Genomic DNA, 8076 nt, shown 5'->3' on the forward strand with positions numbered 1-8076 from the left:
AAGGGCCAAACTAATCCGCTGCGTAATAGTCATTGGGTTAAAATAGTTATATAATGCTGAAAACTTAAGTAGTTGATGTAAAAATATTAAAGGCTTTTATTTTGGAATTTTTGTTAAACTTCATTTCAAAGGTCCAAACTAATCCCATGTATAACAGTCGTTGGGTTAAATCAGTTATATAATGCTCAACAGAGCAATTATCTGATTTAAAAATATTCAAGGCTTTTATTTTGAAATTTTCAGTATGCTTCATTTTAAAGTTCCGAACTAATCCCATGTACAACAGTCATTGGGTTAAATCAGTTATATAATGCTGAAAACGCAAGTAGTTGATGTAAAAATATTAAAGGCTTTTAATTTGAAATGTTTGTTAAACTTCATTTCAAAGGGCCAAACTAATCCCCTGCGTGATAGTCATTGGGTTAAAACAGTTATATAATGCACAAAATACAAGTAGTTGATGTAAAAATATTCAAGGCTTTTATTTTGGAATTTTTGTTAAACTTCATTTCAAAGGGCTAACCTAATCCCATGAATAACAGTCATTGGATAAAATCAGTTATATAATGCTCAAAACACAAGTAGTTGATGTAAAAATATTCAAGGCTTTTATTTTGAAATGTTAAGCTTCATTTCAAAGGGCCAAACTAATCCCATGTGTAATAGTCATTGGGTTAAATCAGTTATATAATGCTGAAAATGCAAGTAGTTGATGTAAAAATATTCAAGGCTTTTATTTTGGAATTTTTGTTAAACTTCATTTCAAAGGGCCAACCTAACCCCATGAATAACGGTCATTGGATAAAATCAGTTATATAATGCTCAAAACACAAGTAGTTGATGTAAAAATATTCAAGGCTTTTATTTTGGAATTTTTGTTAAACTTCATTTCAAAGGGCCAAACTAATCCCATGTGTAATAGTCATTGGGTTAAAACAGTTATATAATGCGCAAAATACAAGTAGTTGATGTAAAAATATTCAAGGCTTTTATTTTGGAATTTTTGTTAACCTTCATTTCAAAGGGCTAACCTAATCCCATGAATAACAGTCATTGGATAAAATCAGTTATATAATGCTCAAAACACAAGTAGTTGATGTAAAAATATTCAAGGCTTTTATTTTGAAATTATTATTATGCTCCATTTTAAAGTTCCGAACTAATCCCATGTGTAATAGTCATTGGGTTAAAATAGTTATATAATGCGCAAAACACAAGTAGTTGATGTAAAAATATTCAAGGCTTTTATTTTGGAATTTTTGTTAAACTTCATTTCAAAGGGCCAAACTAATCCCATGTGTAATAGTCATTGGCTTAAATCAGTTATATAATGCTGAAAACGCAAGTAGTTGATGTAAAAATATTCAAGGCTTTTATTTTGAAATTATTATTATGCTCCATTTTAAAGTTCCGAACTAATCCCATGTGTAATAGTCATTGGGTTAAAATAGTTATATAATGCGTAAAACACAAGTAGTTGATGTAAAAATATTCAAGGCTTTTATTTTGGAATTTTTGTTAAACTTCATTTCAAAGGGCCAAACTAATCCCATGTGTAATAGTCATTGGCTTAAATCAGTTATATAATGCTGAAAATGCAAGTAGTTGATGTAAAAATATTAAAGGCTTTTATTTTGAAATTATTATTATGCTCCATTTTAAAGTTCCGAACTAATCCCATGTGTAATAGTCATTGGGTTAAAACAGTTATATAATGCGCAAAATACAAGTAGTTGATGTAAAAATATTCAAGGCTTTTATTTTGGAATTTTTGTTAAACTTCATTTCAAAGGGCCAACCTAATCCCATGTATAATAGTCATTGGCTTAAATCAGTTATATAATGCTCAAAACACAAGTAGTTGATGTAAAAATATTCAAGGCTTTTATTTTGAAATGTTAAGCTTCATTTCAAAGGGCCAAACTAATCCCATGTGTAACAGTTACTGAGTTTAATCAGTTATATACAGCCCATAGCAGCAATTAGTTGTAAAGGCCAGTTCAGTCCTGATCTGTTTCAACTGAGGATAGATAGAACTACAGCGATGCGTATTTGTAGTCCTAATCAGCAGCCAATAGCCTCTTGAGTTCCGTTGCTATGGTAAATAATGGTCTCAGCAGGGTGTGAGCTCTGAGCTCTGAGCTCTCAAACACACAATTGTGTGTTTGAGCAAACACGTTTTACTGAAAAACAGCATTGGAAACAAATCCTTCCTGTTCGGGAACCGTAATACATATTCGAAAAGCGTTTGGAGTGTATGAGAGGCCTATGTGTCTTCTGCGATAGTCCCGAGATTCATATCTGTACCTCACTCAGAGCATTTACAGCGATGAGAGAAAGAAATGTTGTGCCCAGATCTGAACCGAGGTCGGCTCTCACTCTAATTTGAGGAAAAATGAGAAACTTTGGGTCGCTTAGAGGCAAATTGTGGACAAACCGTAACTGGTATCGACGAGCCGTCTTCACTTTCGAAGAGATCACAGACGTATCTACAAAATGAAATTTGAATGGCATTTCTAGGTGAATTTGTGACGACACAGCAAATCCTCAAAAATAGGGTATTTCTAGGATTTTTCCCATTGACTTATAATGGGTTTTTTTTCATAGTTTTTTGCGAATTATGTCGCCACGTTAAGCCCAAATCCCACCAAAAATAATAGCTCCAATGGCGTGAATTTTCTGCACGTTTTGATACCTCATTTGTAGGTGTGCACCCAGCGGTATGAGCCGCATTAACGGTTACGGATGAAAAATAAAGATTAAAGAGACGCTTTTCTCCGACAATAGTAATAGGTTCCGAGACGCTTTTCTCCGACAATAGTAATAGGTTCCTGCCATTGCTTTGCATGGCAGGCCCCAACTAGAAAATTCCTGAAGAAATTTAACCGGGGCCTGCCAAAGTGTGCCCGTCGGTTTGGACCCAGCGTTCTGATGCTAGAAATTAGCATCGATGCTAAAGAAAGCTGCAACGTAATCAATAGCATGTGGAGATTGACAAGAATGTTTACTAACATGGACTTGCACCATTCAGTCGGATAAAGTAAGTGTATCAGCTAAAATTAGCAAAAATGCTAATGTTAGCGTGATTGCTGTCACTAGCATGTGGGACATCACTAGGATGTTTTCTATAATGGTATTACTCCATTCATGGAAAAAGCAGCCTGAACAACTCCTTGCCGTTCAGGAACCGAGAGACGTATTGTAAAACCGTTTGAAGCATATGAGAGGGCTATTTGTCGTCTCCCATAGTACCGCGATTCATATTTGTAGCTCACTCACAGTAATTGCAGTGATGAGACAAAAATGGTGTATGCAGAGCTCAGAAATTTTTCAGAAATACATGGAAGTGAATCTGGGAGAGCGTCAGTTACCCTGGCACATAATTTCACTCTGAAGCACCTCGACAGAAAACCGTAAGCCCTAGAGAAATTTCGAAAACATTTTACCGGAGCAGGCATGCGTATCGATGTCATGACCGAGTTTGATACCAATTGGGCAATATTTGTGGGCATGAGGGCGATTTCAAAATCATTTTGGGGTCAAAAATTCTCTTCATTTCTCACTCTAAAAAAGCAGCAGTTGGTGTCAGTTAGGCTCTGCGTTTCGGCAGTTGGAAATTTGGCTCGTTTGACGCTTTTTACGTCGCCATCGTAAGTCCGATTCCTTATAAAAATAATAGCTCCCTTCTCGGCATCGAGCCGCACGTTTTGATACCACTTTTGTGGGGGTGCACGCAGCGGTACGAGCCGCATTAACGGTGATGGAAGAAAAATAAAGATATAAAGAGACATTCTATTGGGTGTAGAATAATAAGTGCCTGCCATGCAATGCATGGAGGCAGTACTGACTTGCGAAGCAAGTCAGTACTGCTCTCCTTATGCATTGCTATGGGCAGGCCCCAATAAAGAGACGCTTTTCTCCGACAATAGTAATAGGTTCCTGCCATTGCTTTGCATGGCAGGCCCCAATAATAATAATGCATTTTATTTGTCAGCTCCTTTCAAAACACCCAAGAACACTTTACAACATCAAAAACACAAATTAAACAGTAAACAAATAAGTAAATAAAAAGAATGAAAAATTCTGTGTAGCTTTAGTGAGGTCTGTATCTCATAAAGCATTTAGTTGATTCTTTCTGGAAGTTGAAGGAGTCTGAACAGTGAACAGTGTGGTGCATCGATAGAGAGCTAGCACCAGGCAGTGAGCTTCTGTATATACAGGTAAAAGCCAGTAAATTAGAATATTTTGAAAAACTTGATTTATTTCAGTAATTGCATTCAAAAGGTGTAACTTGTACATCATATTTATTCATTGCACACAGACTGATGCATTCAAATGTTTATTTCATTTAATTTTGATGATTTGAAGTGGCAACAAATGAAAATCCAAAATTCCGTGTGTCACAAAATTAGAATATTGTGTAAGGGTTACATTTTGAAGACACCTGGTGCCTCAAACTAATCAGCTGATTAACTCAAAACACCTGCAAAGGGCTTTAAATGGTCTCTCAGTCCAGTTCTGAGGCCTACACAAACATGGGGAAGACTTCAGATTTGACAGCTGTCCAAAAGGCGACCATCGACACATTGCACAAGGAGGGAAAGACACAAAAGGTTATTGCTAAAGAGGCTGGCTGTTCTCAGAGCTCTGTGTCCAAACACATTAATAGAGAGGCAAAGGGAAGGAAAAACTGTGGTCATAAAAAGTGTACAAGCGATAGGGATCACCGCGCCCTAGTCAAGATTGTGAAAAAAACCCCATTCAAAAATGTGGGGGAGCAATAACCTTTTGTGTCTTTCCCTCCTTGTGCAATGTGTCGATGGTCGCCTTTTGGACAGCTGTCAAATCTGAAGTCTTCCCCATGTTTGTGTAGGCCTCAGAACTGGACTGAGAGACCATTTAAAGCCCTTTGCAGGTGTTTTGAGTTAATCAGCTGATTAGTTTGAGGCACCAGGTGTCTTCAAAATGTAACCCTTACACAATATTCTAATTTTGTGACACACGGAATTTTGGATTTTCATTTGTTGCCACTTCAAATCATCAAAATTAAATGAAATAAACATTTGAATGCATCAGTCTGTGTGCAATGAATAAATATGATGTACAAGTTACACCTTTTGAATGCAATTACTGAAATAAATCAAGTTTTTCAAAATATTCTAATTTACTGGCTTTTACCTGTATATTATATATAAACAGCATGACAGAGCAACACGTGCCAACAATAGATCAACGTACTTATCAGGGACTTTGACTTTTGGAGAATTTTTTCCACTTAATACCATGATGTTGGAAGTGGAAACACACAGCAGAGCATTGTTGTTCATCAGTTTTATCAGACTGCATCTCAAGCCTTTCATTCCACTGTGAATGACCCAGTCAGACAAACTGAACACTGTAATCTTTTACAGTGTCTGTGGTCCACTGTTACATTTCCATATAAAAAGCCCAAATTAGTGGAACGTAACTGTAGGCACTGCATGTCTATGAGCTGACATAGAGCCGCTGTTATTTTGGAATATCCTACAGGTAAATTATGCCCAAATGATATCGTCAATAATCAAGCATCCCTAGATAGTTGTAAAAATGGGATTTTCCATCATAACCTCTCATAAATAATGATTTGTGTGTCCACCAGGCTTCTTCCATGTCACCATCCCACATGACTAATGTCCTGTTTATTAAAAACCTTGTCTAACTTTATTAATAGCTACAGTGCGCAGTTCTAGTTCAGCCATGTTATGTTTGCCATAGCTTGCACCTCCACCAGTGTCTCAGGATGCATTGTGGGTAGTGGGTGCATATTATAATCAATAAGTTCTGATCTTCTCTTTGAGCAACGTGACTCCAGTGCTTACACAGAATTATTACATGAAATAGGAAGGAGGCGCCACCCTGTGGTCTAACATGAGACTTACACACCACTGAGCCTGTTGCAGGTTTCAGTCATATCATACCCATATGCCTTTCCAGCTTGTCTTTGATTTCAGTTCATTGTAATCTGCCAATCAGTTTCTGTGGTACAGCCTTTCTGCTTGGACTTAACAACAAATAAATATGATTTAAAGAGTCACTGTCCAAGACTTGAAAATTACTTGGCTAAAAAGAAACCAATGCTTTTAAAAAGTGAAACCTAAATTTATGGGATGTTAGTGAGTTAGAGTTAGTTCTCTTTCTCCTCTGTGAATCAGCAGTCATAGATGGGAAAGCTGCTGGTTTCAGCTTCTGCTTATAAACAACATCAGCTCTTATTAAAGTGGTGATATTCAGACTGGCAGACATTCCAAACATGCACTTTCCTTTCAAATAATATGAAGAAAACACTGCTATGCGGACTTGGACTCAAAAAGCATAATGTCAAGACGAGTCACTTTAAAAAGGACAAGGGTGCTCTGCTTTCGTGTAATGCAATACATTTCAGCATATCCCAATGTGACCTCTGTTATTTTTTGCCTGCTGATTGTCAATAAACTTGAAAAGATTAAAGCCAGAAACATTAAAACAAAACAAAAAGCACAAACTGAATGTAATTTGAATATTTGATGTAAATAACATAAATCTGTCCTGAAAGAGTTCTTGATCCCTATGATGAGATAAAAAATCTCAACATGGAAACATTCTGTATTGTCTTACAATACAGTACATCATCGTCTGTTATTGACCTTATTTACAAGTAAGGTCAATAATGTTTCTTATTTACAAATAAGGTCAATATTTCAAACAGTTGAGGAATTCTGTCCAGCAGTCCAACAGTCAAAATTTTGATCATAAACAGACCAATGATCCACAAGCTGCAAAATCACTGCTGATATCTAAATAAACAAAATCAAGGTGTTACAATAATCTGTCTGGTCCAGGGATCTACCTAGTACAACCCTAGTACTTGAAAGTTAGTGTCCTGCAGATTTGCGATGTTACCCTGCTCCAAAATAACTAAATTAAATGAATGACTAATTACCAGATCTTTGCCAAACTTGATGACATGCTAAATAAGTCATTCAATCATTTGATTCAGCTATGTTGGTGTGGAGAATTATTGAAAGGTTGCAGGGCGAGTTGTTCCTGAGGACTGGAGATGGAGATCTCTGATCTAGTCAAAGTCCAGAACTCAATGAACTGAAGCAGTGTGGGTTCAATTTCCTTCTGAATGCCCTGCGGGACTGTTACAGGTGTATACCAAAGCTCTACTTCTAGTAATGGTGGGATATGGTTGTTCTCCACTCTGCATGTTACTTAGCTTTCCCCATGACTGAGCTGACAGATTTGAAACTGCCTTTTTCCCCCCTCAGCTATATTTGACCACTAATCTAGAATCAGGCTGGAAACATTTGGTGGCTTTTACACAGATTCCTGAATGTATTTAAATGTAATGTAGATTTATTCTTACTAAGCTCAGTTTTAGAAACATATTTTGATGTCACTTTGTGTCTTGATAAAAGAAATGCTACATTATGTTTTTCACTGTAAATTATCTGTATTTTTTGTACAATGCTTCAGTTGGGCGGACATAAGAAACAGTGCAAAAGTTCGGAGAATTGAAAATCTACGGAACAGATCTTATAGTTACTTAACTAGATTAACATTTTAAAAAGATAATTATTTATGCAGAACAATTCTGTTTAGTTTATCTAAAAAGCACAAATTTATGATAAAGATCACTTTCAAGCACTTTAAACAAGTTACCTTCAAGATGAAACAAACATAGATGACTTCAATTTAAATGCAATTCAGTTTTATATATCTACTGTATATTCAAGTTGTCTGTTTCCTACTTAAGGAAAATCCCAGATTCCAACAATTTAACTTCCTTATCAGAGTGAGCAAAGGATGCTCCCATGGCAACAGCTCCAGCAAACCAGGACTCATGAGAAACATAATATGTGAACTGATACAGCAAAGACACAGATAAATACGAAAACATCAGGTTGTGCATTAGTGGGAATAATGGACTGAGAAATGCACATAAACCTGGAGCAATAATAGCAGACACAGTCAGTGGAAGAGTAGATAGTGAGAGAAAAAACATGAAGCTCAGGGTAAGTCAGGACAATCTAGAGACTTTGTTTGAAAATATAA

The sequence above is a fragment of the Xiphophorus couchianus genome, chromosome 8 (genome assembly GCF_001444195.1).
Source record: "Xiphophorus couchianus chromosome 8, X_couchianus-1.0, whole genome shotgun sequence".
Taxonomy (NCBI): Eukaryota; Metazoa; Chordata; class Actinopteri; order Cyprinodontiformes; family Poeciliidae; genus Xiphophorus; species Xiphophorus couchianus.